The 17,489-nt window shown below is 40.2% G+C and overlaps 1 protein-coding gene across 17 annotated transcripts in view; it reads right to left on the bottom strand.

The window, feature by feature from the left end:
- The window catches only part of ZCCHC13 (zinc finger CCHC-type containing 13), a 171,285-nt gene that overhangs the window by 35,465 nt on the left and 118,331 nt on the right, over nucleotides 1-17,489 (bottom strand). For 9 of the 17 annotated variants that reach the window (XR_011650765.1, XR_011650775.1, XR_011650760.1 and 6 more), the window contains one exon: nucleotides 132-1,267. The exons of 4 other annotated variants lie outside the window; for them this stretch is intronic. The gene's annotated coding sequence lies outside the window, so the exon portion shown is untranslated. Of the gene's footprint in view, nucleotides 1-131; nucleotides 1,268-5,426; nucleotides 15,905-17,489 lie in introns of those variants that run through there. 4 more of the 17 variants (XR_011650762.1, XR_011650761.1, XM_053917432.2 and 1 more) reach the window with 2 other exon arrangements.

Genomic DNA, 17,489 nt, shown 5'->3' with positions numbered 1-17,489 from the left:
GTGAGCAAACTGGCATCCTGTGGGGTAAACCCCTTCTGTAGACAGGTCTCCTTTGGCCCACACAGTGTCTCCTAGAGATCTCATGGTTGCCAGAGAGTGGCTAGAGGGGAGGAATGGGAAGTTGTTTAATGGGTATAGAGTTTCAGTTTTGCAAAATGAAAAAGGTTTGGAGAATGTTTACTGAACAATGTGAGTATATTTAACACTGCTGAACTGTACGTTTAAAATGGTTAAGATGGTAAAAAACAGAATAAGGATAGCTCATTAAACAGCAAATTCACACAAGTCATCAGAATATCCTTGGACATGTTAAATATAACATCTTCCAATTTAAAAGAGGTTGTATGACCATCTTTGATGCAATCTTCCAGTTCTGTATATGAAGGGGCAACAAACTATAGCCCACAAGGCAAATGTGGCCCATTGCTTTTTTTTTTTTAAATTTAAGATCCTATGAACAAACAATAGTGTTTAAATTTCTTAATGGTTGACAATAACCAAAAAGAATAATATTTCATGATATGCAAAAATTATATAAGATTCAGATTTCAGTTTTATTGGAACACAGCCAAACATTCATTTATATATTGTCTCTGGCTGCTTTTATGGTACTGGTGGCAGAATAGAGTGGTTGTGACAGAGACCAAGTGGCCTGCAAAGCCTCAAATATTTACTAACTGGCCATTAACAGAAAAACAGAAGTTGCTCTATTTGCAGCAGTTGCCAGATCCCTCACAATACCCGATGGCTTTAAATACCCAATTAGCAGCTTTGTCATGGACTACTGGTGACTATTATCATTCTATTCTAACATGTTGGGAGATTCTTACTTCCTTATTCCCTGTTGTGACACCCTAACCAATTCTGGAAAACTCACATTCTCAGTCAGCTTCAGTTGTGGCTAGAATCTTGTTAGCAATTTCTGTTATTTATTTTCAAGAAACAGACTTCTGTTGGGCCAGCTGGCAATTGGTATCGTCCATGGCTGTGTATGGCCAGCCTTTAAGGTAGACTAAGATCCCACAGAGTCCAAATAAAGAAAATTTTGAATTTGAATAAAGACAATTAAAAAATAAAGAAAACAGCCCTGACTGGTGTGACTCAGTTGGTTGGGTGCAGGTCCACAAAGCAAAAGGTGTCTGGTTCAATCCCGGGTCAGGGCACATACCTGGGTTGTGGGTTCCATCCCTGGTCAGGGCGTGTATGAGAGCAACCAGTTGATGTTTCTCTTTTACATCAATGTTTCTCTTTCTCCTTTCCCCTCTGCCTAAAAATAAATAAATACAATTTTTTAAATAAATAAAAATAAAATAAATAAAATTCTGTTTCCTTTCTGAATAAAACAGTTGGATTGGAAATGGTTCCAAGACAGATCTGGAAATATTTGCAACCAAGCTTTGTGTCATTCATCCAGTATGCCACCTTTAACATCATTTTTTAAAATAAAAAAAGTCTATATTTCAACTATACAACATGATGATTTGATCTCCATAGTGAAATAGTCAAATGTTATCATCTCACCTACTTACCATTTTTTGGGTGTGATGAGAGCACCTGAAACTTACTCTCTTAGGAAATTTTCACTATTCAATACAGTATTAACCGTAGACATCCTGCTGTACATCACGTGTCTGAATTCCTTTTTGTCTCTGCTTCTTTTTACCTTCCTCATTGCTTACTCAAGTTTTAGTTTACCTCCTGGCTTTGTTTGTATTTTGCTTCCTCATAAACTTTCCAGTACTCATCACTAAACCTTGCTTATTGCTACAGTGTCCTTGGATATATCTCCCAAGTCTGTCCTTTAAGATTCAACTCTTTTGGGCCTCACTCTTTTTGCATTTCAGAAACTTTATTTCTCAGTGCAAGAATTTCAGTGGCTTAACTCACTTCTGCTTGGGTAGTCACTTTCTAAGTCATTCAATGACACCACACTTAGATGTAGTGTGTCCCACTGCTGGTACATTCTGCTTTGAGTGACAGGACAAGTCACATTTTAAAATCCATTGCTTTCTAGGACTGCCTCTTTACTAGAACTATGGATGGGACAGTTGGCCTTAGATAGGACTGTGAGTGGCTATCACTTGATTCACATGTGTTTGTATTGCATTTCTACATCTTGACCACTAAGCACATATGCCCCTCATTTCATACATTCATTTCTAAACATGCATCTATCTATACTTTTCCAGCTCTTACTTAAGCAGAAATGTTGTAAAGTAACTAAGTCACAGCCAAATACTATAATCTAAACTTACATTATGACATCATTTTAGAAGTTTACCTGCCAATTGCAGAAGCACCCACCTATCTGTGACCTTCCTTGACCACTTGAGTGTTTTCTGCTTTTGTAATTGTACCAAAACTTACTTTCATTGGATGTGTGGTTCCATGATGATAACTTTGCCACAGTTCCTATAGGCTCTTAACATTCCAGCCTAGGTTGTGATGGGGTATATCTATCTGTTCACTACCCCACCAACAAATATATAACAACCAGGTCTAAATATTTCACATTCCTACTGAAGGTTTATTTACGTAGCACAGTCTATACAATTTTCTAAATTACATAGGACTTCTGGTTTCAAGAGGTAACTAACACACAGGCTTAGCTCAAGAAATAAATGTTTACATATAGAGACACATAGTAAGTGTGGAGGAAAAACACTTTCCTCTACACCGGAGGTTCTAATAACCAAAAAAGACATGGGACATTATCAAGAGAAAAGAACCAAATTTAAGGCATACATATGTATGGAAAGGCTGCATACGTGAGAGAGTCAGAGACCCATCACACAAGAGAGGTTCAGAGATGGAAAGGGGAATGGAGATACAAGACATCCCGAGTTAGGGAAGAGGTTATGTGCCTTGGGGTCTTCAAAGGGTCACTGCAGGATGCTAAGGAGAGTAGATGTTTAGTAAATAGAAGTTTGCCCTGCCATATAAGTGTGCCAAAAAGACTGTGGCTGATGATTTCTTTTTTATATATATAATTTTAATTTTTTATTGTTATTCAATTACAGTTGTGTGCCTTTTCTCCCCATCCCTCCACCCCACCCCCGCTGAACCCCCCTCCCTCCCCCACCTCTACCCTCCCCCTTGATTTTGTCCATGTGTCCTTTATAGTAGTTCCTGTGATGATTTCTTATTATGGGCAAGGCCCCTAATCCAAGTTCTAGGTAGTTAAAGGGAGGGATAGAAGTTTCTCTTGGGCTGAAGATAAAATTGTCTTCAGCTAAAAACAATCTGTATACCACAGAGGCACTTCTTGGGGTAGTTAGTTCTGGACCCCCTACATAATGTACCTACAGTAGGGAAGATCAGAATTTCATAAGAATCTTAACAATAGTGTGGCCTGGAACTGCATCTGTGGCAGCTCTATGGACTTAAACAAGTGGAGTTCGTGGACCTTTTCTGCTGTTTCATTGACTTGATTCAGCTCTTCTTCCTATTCACAAACCTTATCATTTAGGGTTTTCTCACTCATCTTCTTCCTTGTCTGGCTTTGCTATTAACCTATCTTTGGTGAGGCTTTTAGTTTCAGCTTTTACCGCTAACAACTTAGTTCTCATTGTTCTATTCAAATTCCAATGACTAAGAACCTAATTGTCCTGGTTCATCTTTATTTGTGCCCCACTTCTTCATGCTTAGACATATCATAGGCTGCTGGCAATGTATGGCTTGGTCCCATCAACTATGCTCAGTGGAGAGGATGTAATATCGGATAATGTGAAAAAAAACCCCCAAAAAACCCAACCCTGGTCTTCAAGAGCTGCGCTACAGCTGGGACAATGGACAAGGGTGGTAATCTTTAGAGAGAAGTAGGTGTACTTTTGGTAGGGATCTGAACTGACACATTTAGTTCAATGCTTCTCAACTTCAAGACCTACTCCATGGTATTCCATATTTGTTGAATGATAACTAAGCATCATGTCTGACTATAACAGACAAAATTGTGCTTTCCAGGTTTACCACCTCGTGGCTATATCAGAATTTGCACATCATTGCAAGAACAACTTTCAAACCCTGCTTTACTTATTTCTTCGAAGTTACTATAATACAGCCACTACCATTTGCCTCAGAATTTCACCCTAAATGGGTGCATGTATGAGTCACAAAAGCAATTGTATAATTAGTAGCTTTTCCACAACATAACCTGGAATTCTGAAAACAAAACAAAACAAAATGTTTCATCCTGGTATATGGAGTAAATTGTGTGTGGTTTTCAATCTATAGTCACATCCTAACAATTCCAAATGTTTCATATTTCTGCTGAGGGTCTATTTCATACTAGTATATATCTGATACAAATTTCTAAACCAAGTTGGCTCTTTTGGTCTGAAGAAATGAATCACATATCCTGCCTCATTAACAGTGGTTTATTATGTGTATACATGTAGAACAAGGAGGAAGATGAGGATCTAATGGGAATCTAAATACAAGAATAATATTGAGTATGGGAACTGGATTCAAGAAACTCTGGGCACCTTAACAGCAGGTAGTTTTGGATCAACACTCTGCTACACTACTGACATCACTCAGCCACTCTGTATTTGCTTCCCTCCTAGCTCAGTGGTTCTCTATTAGAGCTGTACATTAGAATCAAGGTGAGAACTTTAAAAATAAATCAGAGCAACACATTGTGATTTAATTGGTCTAGAGTGGCTCTGGGCATCAGTATTTTTAAAGCTCCTTTCCACTCTTCATGCTTTTGCTATTAATTGGTTTCTCCGACCTTTATTTCTCTACTTGTAGATTCTGCTTACTTGTACTCATGGGTTGTAGTACCTTGTAAACTTGCTTTCTCTTGGCCTTCATGAACTCCCTTAGAGAAGAAACTATGGGCATGACAGCATAATTGAAATGTCTGTTACAACAGTTGGCAAACATTTTCTTTTTTAAAAAGAAGATTTTATTTTTAGAAAGAGGAGAAGGGAGGGGGAAAGACAGGGAGAGAAACATCAATGTGTGGTTGCATCTCTCACACCCCCTACTGGGGATCTGGCCCACAACCCAGGCATGTGCCCTGACTGGGGATCAAACCGGCGACCCTTTGGTTCGCAGGCCAGCACTCAGTCCACTGAGCCACACCAGCCAAGGCAACATTTTCTATAAAAGTCCAGATAGTACATACTTTAGCCTTGTGGGCCACACAGTCGTTATTGAAATTATTGTTGTAATTATTCATTTGGAGAATCAACCATAGGTAATGGATGCAAAATCTGCCCCCAGCCAGATTTGACCTATTGGCTGTAGTTGCTGACCCCTGGCCTATTCCCTCCTTGTTTACAGTAATATTTCTTATTCTTTCTCAGTATTTGCATAGCTACTATTCTCCAATTCATCATTAACTTGAATTTAAGAATTACTTTGTAAACTTCTGTTTTATAAGAGGAATCTCATGAACAAAAATAAACTTAATGAACAAAATAGAACGACAGGCATAGAAACATGGAACAGACTGCAAGTGACCAGAGGGGAGGGGACAGGAGATAATGGTGGAAAGAAGAAGGGACTAAACAAAGAACATGTATGAATGAGCCATGGACATGGACAACAATGTGGGAATTGACTGTGGGAGTTGGGGTGGGGATGGGTGGAGGAGGGCAAAGGGGGGAAAATTGGGACAACTGTAATAGAATAACAATAAAAAATGATTTAAAAATTCACTTGGGGATATTGTAATAGCATTTCATTTGTAAATACATTTGGTCAGAGTTCACATTTGAAACATTTATTCTCTTCTAGAAACACTTATTCAAGTCTTATGTCCTAATCATAATTTTCATTATGTGGATCCCTAATATTTCTTATGGTATTCTTTATTTTATGTTGTATGTAGTAACAATTAATTAGATTTTTCTTTTAATAACTGGTTTTATTTGTAGTTCATTTAAAAAGGAAGTGCTATTTTTCCTGCTAATAAAGAGGTACTTATAACTAATTCGGGTATCACAAGGATATCAAGAATACAGTTAAGATAAATTATAATCCCATCATTCAACTAAAACCACTATTAAATTTTTGGTATATACATTTCTTGAATGTCAGGCTGTCTTTGTTATTGAGAATTTATTTTATCTAATTGTGCCACCCATTCAGATTCTGTGTTGATTAAGCAATTTTATGGTTATAATTTGGTTACAGAAAAAGAATATGCTCTGCATGTGAAAACAAGTGTTCTGGTTGTTACAGAAACAACCCCCCTCCCCTGGGGTCTTTTTTTACTATGGTTCTTTGCCCGCCACTGTGTTAGGAACTGTGGCTCTCAATACCAGGGTTCGGTAAAAAGGAAAGAAACTATTTATTCACAGTTATACAGGTTTACAGTATAACTGTGAATGTTATACACTATATACAATATACAGTATAACACTATACATTATACTGTATACAGTATATACGTTATACAGTATAACGGCAGAATGTTGCCGTTAAACACCAAAGTCCCTTTAAAACACCCACAAATACACACAGTCCTGCCTCTCCTCTTTGCCCAACCAGGCCAGTCAGGAGTATTGCATCTCGGGAAAAGAAATAGAAGTCCATAGTTCAGATGGACTCCTGTTCTTAATCCAAAACCTCACCCTCATGGTGAGCCGGTGGGCCTTCTGCATTCTTTTCCTAAACTAGTGGTCAAGGAAGCCCCATCTCCACTCCGGTTGTTAAGCCCCAGCAAGATTTCTGCGCCTGGGGTTAAATTCAAGCGCCGATCTTCCTCCTAACCCCATTTCCGACTCCTCCCACAATCGGCTACATCTGCCAATAGTGTGGTTTCTTCTGCCCCCTAGTGTGGAGCAAACCATTTCCAAGCTCTTGCACAGGTGCTATAACTGGGAGAGCTGCCTCCCAGTTATACAACGGGTCAAAGTCACGCCCATCTCCCTAGCTAGTCTGCTGTTATTGATATGCAAAATAACTCAATCCCTGTGTGGCTGCTATTCCCAGGCCCCCAAGCTAGGCTTGTGGGGGGATCCTGGGGCCTTTCAGCCTACACCCCCATTAAGCCTATACCCCATTACATGGTTACATTGATGGGTATGTTTCTTGTAGCAAATTAAGAAATTGCTATTAAGGTTACCTCTCATTATATGTGAGCTATAGTGAATGCCACTTATCATTTCCTTACCAACTGTAATTTTTAGTCACAGAAGCTGCGATGAATTCTCTTCGGGCCCTAAAGCATGGTTTGTTCTCATGAAAAAGAGCCTAACGAAAGATTGTTAGTGTGGACTTGTTCCTGACACCGGACATGAGTGGAAGTATGCATTTGGAAGTATTTAGAGAAGGGATTGTGATAATAAAAAAGCAGTGGTTATAGTTAGTTAGGAGAAAATACCTCATTTTCTAAATAGTATCTTTTTAAAGATTTTATTTATTTATTTTTAGAGAGACGGGAAGGGAGGGAAAAAGAGAGGGAGAGAAACATCAATGTGTGGTTGCCTCTTGCGTGCCCCTCACCGAGGACCTGCCCTGCAACCCAAGCATGTTCTCTGACCGGGAATTGAGCTGGTGACTCTTTGGTTGGCAGGCTGGCACTCAGTCCACTGAGCCACACCAGCTGGGGCTTATTTTCTAATTGTACCTACAGAATTACTTTAGTTAGTTTAAAGCAGGGGTATCAAAGTCATTTTCAGCGGGGTCCACATCAGCTTCGTGGTTGCCTTCAAAGGACCGAAATAATTTTAGGACTGTATAAATGTAACTACTCCTTAACTTTAAGGAGTTGAAATGACATTCAGCCCTTTGAAGGCAACAGTGAGGCTGATGTGGTCCCTGGTGAAAATGAGTCTGACGCCCCTGGTTTAGAGGTAGCAGCATGTTTTGCTTTGTCTTGATCCTGAGGTACAGGTTGCTGGAAGTTAGCTCCAAAGGGCCACCAAAGGGTTTTTACACTCCTTGAAGTTGTCCAAGTAGAGAGAGAATTGCATGAAGTATTTATAATTGAAAAATATGAGTGCATGCTTTTAGTAGCCTAGAACTTGATAGTAACACCATTACAAAGTAAAATATAATATATTTTAACTGGGAATAACAGGTTAATATCTAAAAAGAACTTCTGCATCACTAAAGAAGAAAAATGTCTCACTGGGAACAAGTTTAAGAAACAAATGTACTTTTTCTATTCTTTCTTTTCTCTTTTTTAGAGAAGGGTATCCTTCCCCCCCAAATGAATTGTTTTTGTTTAAAAACCAGGTTGACCTTTTGTTCTAAATCAAAAGTACTTACTAAGCTGTGAGTTAAGTTCTGTAGATGTAACCTCATTCATTAATAGTTCTAATCCAGTAATTAAAAAATGTGACAATTATAACCAAAGCATCTATTAGTTATAATGTAAATATGTATTATATTTAATTGTGGTTGTGAAAATCCTATTTGAAACTAGGAAGAAAATAAATGTTCCCTAACATTTGGCATCTAAATAATTTGGCATCTTAATATTAAAAAGTCAGATGGTACATTGTGGGGGTCACTAGATCACAAGAATCAGCATATACACTTCTTACAGCAACATAGGAAAGACACACAGCCTTTCTAAGATTAGCATAACAGAAGGGGAAGGGTCCTCAAGGAACTTGTGCAATGTTTCCCCTAGGAAGCCTGTTAAGAGACTCGGCGGACAAGGTTTTTAATTGTGGGATGGTCACATAGGCACGTAGCAAAATTACAGACTTCCAGAAGGAAAGTAGGTGTTCAGCATGATTCACATTATTTATACAAGCAGTCTAGGTACAGTGAGCCAGCCTTATGAGGTAGGAAAAGTTTTCCTTTTTTTAATCAGATTTTATTTCTTTATTTTTTAGAGAGAGGGGAAGGGAGGGAGAGAGGGAGAGAAACATCATTGTGAGAGAGAAAACTTAATCGGTTGCCTCGCTGCCTCTCAAACAGCCCAACTGAGGACCCTGAGGCTTGGGCCTACAATCCAGGCATGTGCCTTGACCAGGAATTGAACCAACGACCTTTAGCTTTGTGGTAGGACACCCAACCAACTAAGCCACACCAGTTAGGGCAGAAAACTTTCTTTCAGTGTAGGGAACTGTTTACCAGGAAAGTTTCCAGATGCCAACCATAGGCCAAACTTGGAAGTAAGCCTTTCTGAGCATAGTCGTCTCAGGCCTGCTATGTTGACTCTGTTCTGTGTACACTTGAATGTATAATAGTAGATCAAAGTCAGAGCATTCTATAAGTCATTACAGTCAGACCCTGGTTTTAAAGGAAGAAGCAAGCCATTGATTAGAGTGAATTTAAACACATGATTTCTGTTATGTTTGGGGAATGTAAAAAAATTTGGGAGCTTTTAGGATTATGTCAAAGAGTGACCTACGTTTATCTGAAAAGTACATTTAACAAAAAATTTGATATATTGGCTATTTTTTTTGCTTCATTTTTTGGTCCCCATACTGTTGCATATAGTTAACTGAGAAGAAGTGTGTTAATTTTAAATTTTGGGTGTCATTCCTTCCCCGGATATTAATTTGGAAATTGACATTCAAGGAATCGTTCTTTAAGAAAGAAGTCCAGCCCTATTTGGGTGGCTTAGTTGGTTGGAGTATTGTCCTGTACAGCAAAAGTTTGCAGGTTTGATCCTTGGTCACGTCACATACCTAGGTTGTGGGTTCGAGCCCCGGTCTGGGTGCATATAGGAGGAAACCGATTGGTGTTTCTCTCTCTATCTCAAAAATCAATAAAGACATCCTTGGTTGAGGATTAAAAAGAAAAGGAAATCCAAGTGAATATTATATTTTTGTTCAAGTTTCACATAAATTTAACTATCAAACTGAAAGCTAATTTGAAATAACAGGCTTCTCCACTGGACAGGATTTAAAAACAGAATCAATGTGCTATCTGGGCATAATTTGGTTCAGGTAATACTGTTTTCCCCCTTATCAGTAATTGAAGGAATTGCTGTAACCTCTTTGATGCATTTTCCTGGTAAAGTTAAAACTGTTGCAGTCCATAGACTAAAATTTTCACATTGGTTATCTTTTGAAACAGGTTTGTGTATTATTTCTTCTGGGGTGTTTTGGTTTCTTTGATTTTTTTCTTAATTATTAGCTATCTTGGAAAAAATTTAGTTAGTGGGTTCACAATGAGAAATCGATACTGTTCTGACACTGGCTGTCCTGCAATTCAATTTAACTGTGATGCCAACTACCCTGAGTTAATACCAGTTCTCACAATTTAAGAGCAAAGTTTTCCTGAAGACTGCCTTCCCTTCACAAAATCTTAAGGCCACCAGTACTTCTTACCAACTGGCTAAATTCGGGGGTTCCCATTACCATCTCAGATTTGTTAATTTTCTAGAAGAATTCCTAGAATTTCCTGAACCTATAGTTTTATTATAAAGGCTACAAACTCAGGAGCAGCCAAATCAGAGATGCATACGGCAAGGTCTGGAAGGATCCTGGATAAGGAGCTTCTATGTTCTCTTCCCTTGGACTCAGGACATGTTACCTTCCTGGCACATCAAAGTATTCACCAACCAGCTAGTTCTGGGAGTCCAGAGTTTTTTATGGGATTTATTATGTCATTAGCCACTTGATTAAGTTCAGTCTCCAAACCCTCTTCTCTCCCTGGAGGTCTAGGGGCTGGGGCTGAAAGGTTCAACTTTCTATTCATGTGCTTGGTTTTTCTAGCATGGCCATCCCTTCACTCTCAAAACTATCTAAGGGGCCCACCTTGAGTCAACTCCTCAGCATAAACTCAAAGGTGGTCAAAAGGGGCTTATTATAAATAACAAAAGAACACTCCCATCTCTCAGGTTTTTGGAGCATTCTGCAACCAACAGGGACAAAGGCCAGATTTACATTATACATTTTTATATTTTTGCTTCTGGTTTTGTAAGGTTTTTGTTATAATGAACACAAATGGTAAATCCAATGAGGGGATCGTGATTTGCAAGGTTATAAGGGATAGTGAGCAGTAAGAAGCTAGGGCTTTTACTGGAAATCCATCAAAAAACTGGTAAATGGCTATGCCTGTCTGGGATAGGAACTAGAACTCCATCAAGAAATGGAGGAACAACTGTAATAGAACAACAATAAAATATTTGTTTTAAAAAAAGAAATGGAGGCATCTGAAGAAACCCTCTCTTTTATGGGCCCATGTTTATACTGCATTTCTGTTCTACCACCTTGCCTCTGATAGTTTTGCCATTTTGACATTCAATTTTCTTCTCTACCCTAGAGCTTCTGCTTACTCATCGTTTCTGCTTCCTTATGAATCCTTAGAAATTCAGTTCTAGTTCTTACTAGCTTATGCATATTAAAACTTGAGTGCTTATGAACTGTAAGCCTGTCATCCTGACCCGCTGTTACCTAGGCTACTCAGCTGGGGGTTGGAAATTTGACGGTATTCTTGGGCTCAGAAAATAAGGAAGTTTCCCTTATGTGCCAAGGGAAAAGAGGCTTACTACAATGGAAAGCACTTTGAAGACAACATTGAAATAGTTCTTTTTAAGGAGTGGTAAAAATGTTAAGGATATTGGGGGTATAATTCCTTTTCTTGCCTCAGCTGGTTCGGCTCAATGGATTGAGTCCCGGCCTGTGAACCAAAGGGTCACGAGTTTGGTGCTCTGACTGGGTGTGCAGAAAGACTACATTAAATTTAGCTGTGCAGAAGCTTTTTGATTTGATGTAGTCCCATTTGTTTATTTTTCCTTTGTTTACCTTGCCAGCAGATATATCAGCAAAAATATTACTACACAAGATGTCTGAGCTTCAAGATTTTTATGCTTTTGCAACTTGCATTTAAATCTTTTATTGATTTTGAATTTATTCATGTGCATGGTGTAATTTTATGGTCTAGTTTCATTTCTGGCACCTATCTGTCCAATTTTCCCAACACAACTTATTGAAGAAACTCTTTTTACTCCATTGCATGCTCTTGCTTCCTTTGTCAAACATTAGTTGACCATAAAAGCGTGGGTTTATTTCTGGATTCTCTATTTGTTCCATTGATCTATGTATCTGTTCTTATGCCAGTACCAGGCTGTTTTGATTACAGTGCCCTTATAGTATAGTTTGATATCAGGTATTGTGATTCCTCTAACTTTGTTCTTCTTTCTCAAGATTGCTGCGCTATTTGAGGTCTGTTTTGGTTCCATATAAATTTTTGCAATATTTGTTCTAGATTTGTGAAATATGCCATTGGCATTTTTCACATGTCATTGGCATTTTAATAGGAACTGCATTAAAACTATAGATTGCTCTGGGTAAAATGAACATTTTAATGATGTTAATTCTTCCGATCCATGAACACAGTATATGCCTCTACTTATTTGTATCTTCCTCAGTTTCTTTCTCCAGGTCCTATAGTTTTCTGAGTACAGGTCTTTTACCTCCTTGATTAAATGTATTCCTAGTTACCTTTTTTTTTTTTATCGGAATTAATCCTTCAAGCTGAGTGACTGTAAGAGTAAACCTCAATCACCATGTATGAAACACTGTGCAGGGGCTGGCCCCCACCCCAGGCGGGGTTGTTCCCAGCAGGATATGGTGCCTGCAGGAATCCCCCTTTGGATGTTCTGCTTGTGTGGCTAGTTGGGTCGAACTGTGCTGTGGTCTGAAGCCCACCACTGGTTTTGTTGGTTCTGGTCCACTTGGATGGGATTCAGATACAGCTCGCTGTCAGATGTGTGTAAACTGGACTTGGGCTACCTGTCTGTAGCTACCACACTGTTCACTGTTTGTCTACTGGACCTGGGTGTGCACGGTGGGGGCCAATCTGTGCAAAAGGGTCGGCTTCTTTGTGCTTAGAGCTAGGGCAGGTCTGTAAAAGAACAGAGGCTCCCTGAGGCCCTCCTCCACCTTTCAGCCTACTCTGCCTCCCCCTGAGGTTGCCTGGTTTTTCTCTAGAGGCTTCTGAAGAAAGACTGTAGAATGAGCCCAGGCTAGTTGAGATAGGGCTGCTGGGTCCTCTACTCGGAGGTCATGCAGTCAGGCACTCAATGAGGGGAAAGTATTACCTTCTTGAAAGCCAAACCCCTCACCCTCTGCCAGAGACACCATCTCTAGTTCCCCCAGGGGGCTTGCTGGTGATTCAGTATGGGTACAGCCAGCCATCCCCTTTGCAGGAGCAAGTTCAGTCCTCCTGGGTTCAGAGGGATAGATCAGAAGAGTCTCCAATTGGGCATAATGCTAATGGAGGCCACAGGAGTGAGCTCTTGGTCCTGGTCCTAGACAATCGCCTCTGAGGGTCTAACACTTTGAATATCCCTGTTCTGAGCCACTCTCCTTTCCTTCCACAGACATGTTCCCAGCCAAGGTATCGGGGACTTGGCAGGGCTGATCTAAACAATCTCCCATTGGTGTGGTGCCCACAAACCTTGGGAGTTGGTGGGCACTTCTTCCCCTTCCTGGGGTAGCACAGGTGTAAGTTACAGGGCAGGTTGGATTTGCCTCCCTGCAATAAATCCATGCAGCACAGCACTTGCCCATCTGGCCCCGGAACAGAAGCCTCTTGGCAGACACAGTCTGAAAATTCCAACTCTGTGAAGCTCCCCAGCCTGCAGCGGAAGCAAGCAGGATAGGGCCGAAAACCCCAGCTCTGTGCCACACTCCAACCTCTCTGCGTGGCTGGTCTAAGTGGGGGGCAGGGAGGGGGGATGCTGCACCAAAAGTTTCCCTTCCCCAGGAGGTCCTAACCCAGTAGGCTGGGGCTTAAAGCCCCAGCTTGATGTGGTTCCCCTGTGCTGGCCAGTACTGCAGGATGGGGCTGAAAGTCTCTGCCCTGTGCAGCTCCTCTGCACCTCCAAACAAAGCAGGACGGGGCAGGTGAGTGGCTCAGCAGGTGGGGGAAGGGCTCCAGCTGTGCCCTCTGAGGTGGGGAAGATGGGTCCTCTTTCCCAAGCCATTCAGTTAAGTCACTGGCTGTCTGGGTCTTCAAAGGCCTCCTAAACTCCCTGCTGGCTGTATCCAGCATACCTCTCTGCAGGACCTGAGTGTGGCAGCATGGCCTTTCCAGCAGTCAGATTCTGAACCGTGATCTCCCCAGGCTGGTGCTTTAATAATACGAATGCTCTACACTGGGAGGGTACACGGTGAATCTCCCAGGTGGGGTGAATCCCCACTGATTCCCTCCACCAGACTCTACAGTCTCCTCTTCCTGTCTCTGTTGTTCTAGGTTGGGGATCCCTGCATGGAGTTAAGATCCCTCTCTCCTAGGGGGATGGAGTTTTGCAGCCACATGTCTCTCCAGCTTCTCAGCTGCCACTGCACCAGCATGTGGGGGCTTTCCCCCTCTGCATTTCAACCTTTCTTACCAGTCTCTATGTAGCTTCTTATGTACTCCTTAGTTATAATATTTCATATTAGCTAACTTTCAATTGGTTTTTCAGGTTGATTGTTCTGAAATTTAACTGTAAATCTGATTTGGGGCTGGGAGCAAGTGGATGCAGGTACCATCTGCTTCACAGCATTCTCAGAATCCTTGCTTTTTCCCCACAGTTATTTAATTTTTCTATTTGTTAATTGATCCTTTCCCTTACTGATTTGTAAATCACCTTTATCTTTTTATGTCTTGAAACAGAGAAGCCATAATAAGATTCATACATGCAGCTTTATGAATAAATCATGTGAAAAAGCACTGTAAATGAAGTCAAAAGAAAAATGAGAAACTTGGGAAAATATTTGCAGTATATTTACTAAGTGCTAATCTCCATTAATATATAAAAAATTTTTAAATAAAGAAAGTAAAAAAAACCATGGGCATGAATAGATAGTTCCCAGTAAAACAAGTGACAAATTTAAGAAAGAATGCTCTAGCTCATTTATAAAAGAAATGCAAAATAAAATCACACAAAGTTAGTACTAGAGAACTTTGTTGGAAGGACTATGGGAAGGCTGGCATTTATAGAATGTTACAATACAAAATAGCATATTTGTGGAGGGCATGAAGATATTTATCAAAATTCTAGTTGCCTCTATTATTTTGTTAGTGGCAAAACAATGCCAAATGTTGCCGGTGATTGGACTTCAATTCAGCAACCTTGGTACTTGCTTTCTGGCTAAGAAAGAATTCAGCCCTGACTGGTGTGGCTCAATTGGTTGGGCATCATTTTGCAAAGCAAAAAGTTGCCAATTTGATTGCAGGTCAGGGCACATGCCTGGGTTGTGGGTTTGGTCCTAGTCAGGGTACATAGGAGAGGCAACTAATCGATGTTTCTCTCTCACATCAATGTTTCTCTCCCTCTCTTTCTCCCTCCCTTCCCCCCTCTCTAAAAATAAATAAATAAAATCTTTAAGGAGAAAGGAAGGAAGGGAGGGAGGAAGGAAGAATCCAAAGCCAAGATGCAAATACAAGCAAAAGTTTATTTAGAAAGTCACAGAGGTAGAAGTGAACCATGGAGGAAGTGAACCACCTGGGCTGCATGGACAAAGAAATGAGTTACAGATGTAAAAGAGGGGGCCTTGGAGATTAGGAGAAAGAAAGGCAAAGAAAATGTGCCTGAGGAAAGAACGGGGTGGGGAAGGGCACAACAGGGTTGTCCAACCCATGACCCAGGATGGCTATGAATGCGGCCCAACACGAAATCATAAATTTCTTAAAACATGATGAGATTTTTTTGTTTTTGTTAGTGTTTATGTATTTAATGTGTGGCCCAAGACAACTCTTCCTCTTCCAGTGTGGCCCAGAGATGCCAAAAGGTTGGACACCCCTGCGAGAGAGAAAGAACATGTGTGCTGGGTTTTTCATATTAAGGGGTTTTATCTGTTTTCCAAAGGTGCTGATTTTAGGGGAGGTCTCAGAGAAGGATTTCAATAGAATATCAGCTTTCCAGGTGTGTCCTCTTAAGGTCATGATCTCTACTGATTGGTTAGCAGTAGAGTAGCTGGTCACTGGTCATTGCATCTGGTCCTGAGGCAGCTGTGGCGTCACTTTGTCTGGTTTTGCTGCTTTTCTGGGCCTGGAGCAGAAATATAGCTGAAACCTAGATGTTATCTCTAGTTTAACCAAAACTGTCTCTGTGGTCAACAGACCAGAGGCTTTGTTCCTAAGATTATTTAATGCTAATCACAACCTCATTGTCCTGAGAGCTTAATGCTTAAGGGAATGATCGTGCAAGGCCTTCTATGGAAGTCATATGAGGCTATTCTCTGGCCCCTTATTCCTCCTCTAAGTGGGTCTAAACCACACAACTAGTGATATGCCAGGGAAGGAAAGATGAGGGGTTGGTCCAGACCACATGACCAGCAATATGAAAGATCAGCGGGTCTAAACTGCATGACCAGCAATGTGCTAGGGGAGGAAAGGTCACTCTGGGGGGCAATGTTCTTGTTTTCCCAGTTTTTCCTGTTGCTAGGCACCTGGTGACCTTCCATACCTGGCCTATTGTTCCTATTCTGCTCATGCCTGAATAACTGCACTTTGATTTAGTGATCCTTCTTTCTAGAAATTATCCTACATGTCTGCAAATGTAAAACAAAAAGCTTATGTATTATTGCAGAATATTTTATAATAACAAAATATTGGAAGCAACCCAGGGGCGCATTAGTGTGGGGCTGGATAAATTGGTGCATTCACACAATGGAATACTACATTGCTATAAAAATGAATGAGGAAATAGTCTACGCAATGATGTATTATCAAGTGAAAAAGTCAAATACACATGTTCATTTATGTTTAAAAATATAACACCGACACTGTATAACAGTGGTTACCTGTATGTGGTAGGGGAATGGGATAGGTGCATCCAGGGGTGAGAGCAAGAATTTTATATATAACATTTAGGGAAGAGCTAACTCCTATCCTTCTCAAACCACTCCAAAAAAATTCAAGAACAGGGAAAACACCCAAACTCTTTTTATGAGGGCAGTATCATCCTAATTCCAAAACCACGTAAAAACACAACAAAGAGAAAAAACTGCAGGCCAATATTACTAATGAACGTAGATGCTAAAATCCTCAACAAAATATTGGCAAACTAGATCCAGCAATACATTAAAAAGATCATACACCATGATCAAGAGGGATTCATCCTAGAGATGCAAGAATGGTACAATATTCACAAATCAATAAATGTAATACATCACATAAAAGGAAAGACAAAAATCACATGATCATGTCAATAGATGTGGAAAAAGCATTTGATAAGGTGCAGCACCCATTTATCATAAAAATGCTCAGCAAAGTGGGAGTAGAGGGGGCATACCTCAACATAATAAAGGCCATATACGAGAAACCTAGAGCCGACATCATACTCAATGAGCAAAAACTAAAAGCTTTCCCACTAAGATCAGAAACAAGACAAGGATGTCCACTTTCACCACTTCTATTCAACATGGTATTGGAAGTTCTAGCCACGATGATCAGATAAGAAAAGGAAATAAAATTCATTCAAATTGGACAGGAGGAAGTAAAACCATCATTATATGCACACAACATGATAGTGTACATAGAAAACCCTATAGATGCCACCAAAAAACTACTCGACCTAATAAGTGAATTTGACAAAATAGCAGGTTACAAAGCCAATATTCAGAAATTGAAGG

The sequence above is a fragment of the Desmodus rotundus genome, chromosome X, assembly GCF_022682495.2.
Source record: "Desmodus rotundus isolate HL8 chromosome X, HLdesRot8A.1, whole genome shotgun sequence".
Taxonomy (NCBI): domain Eukaryota; kingdom Metazoa; phylum Chordata; class Mammalia; order Chiroptera; family Phyllostomidae; genus Desmodus; species Desmodus rotundus.
This window is presented reverse-complemented; position numbering and strand designations above follow the sequence as displayed.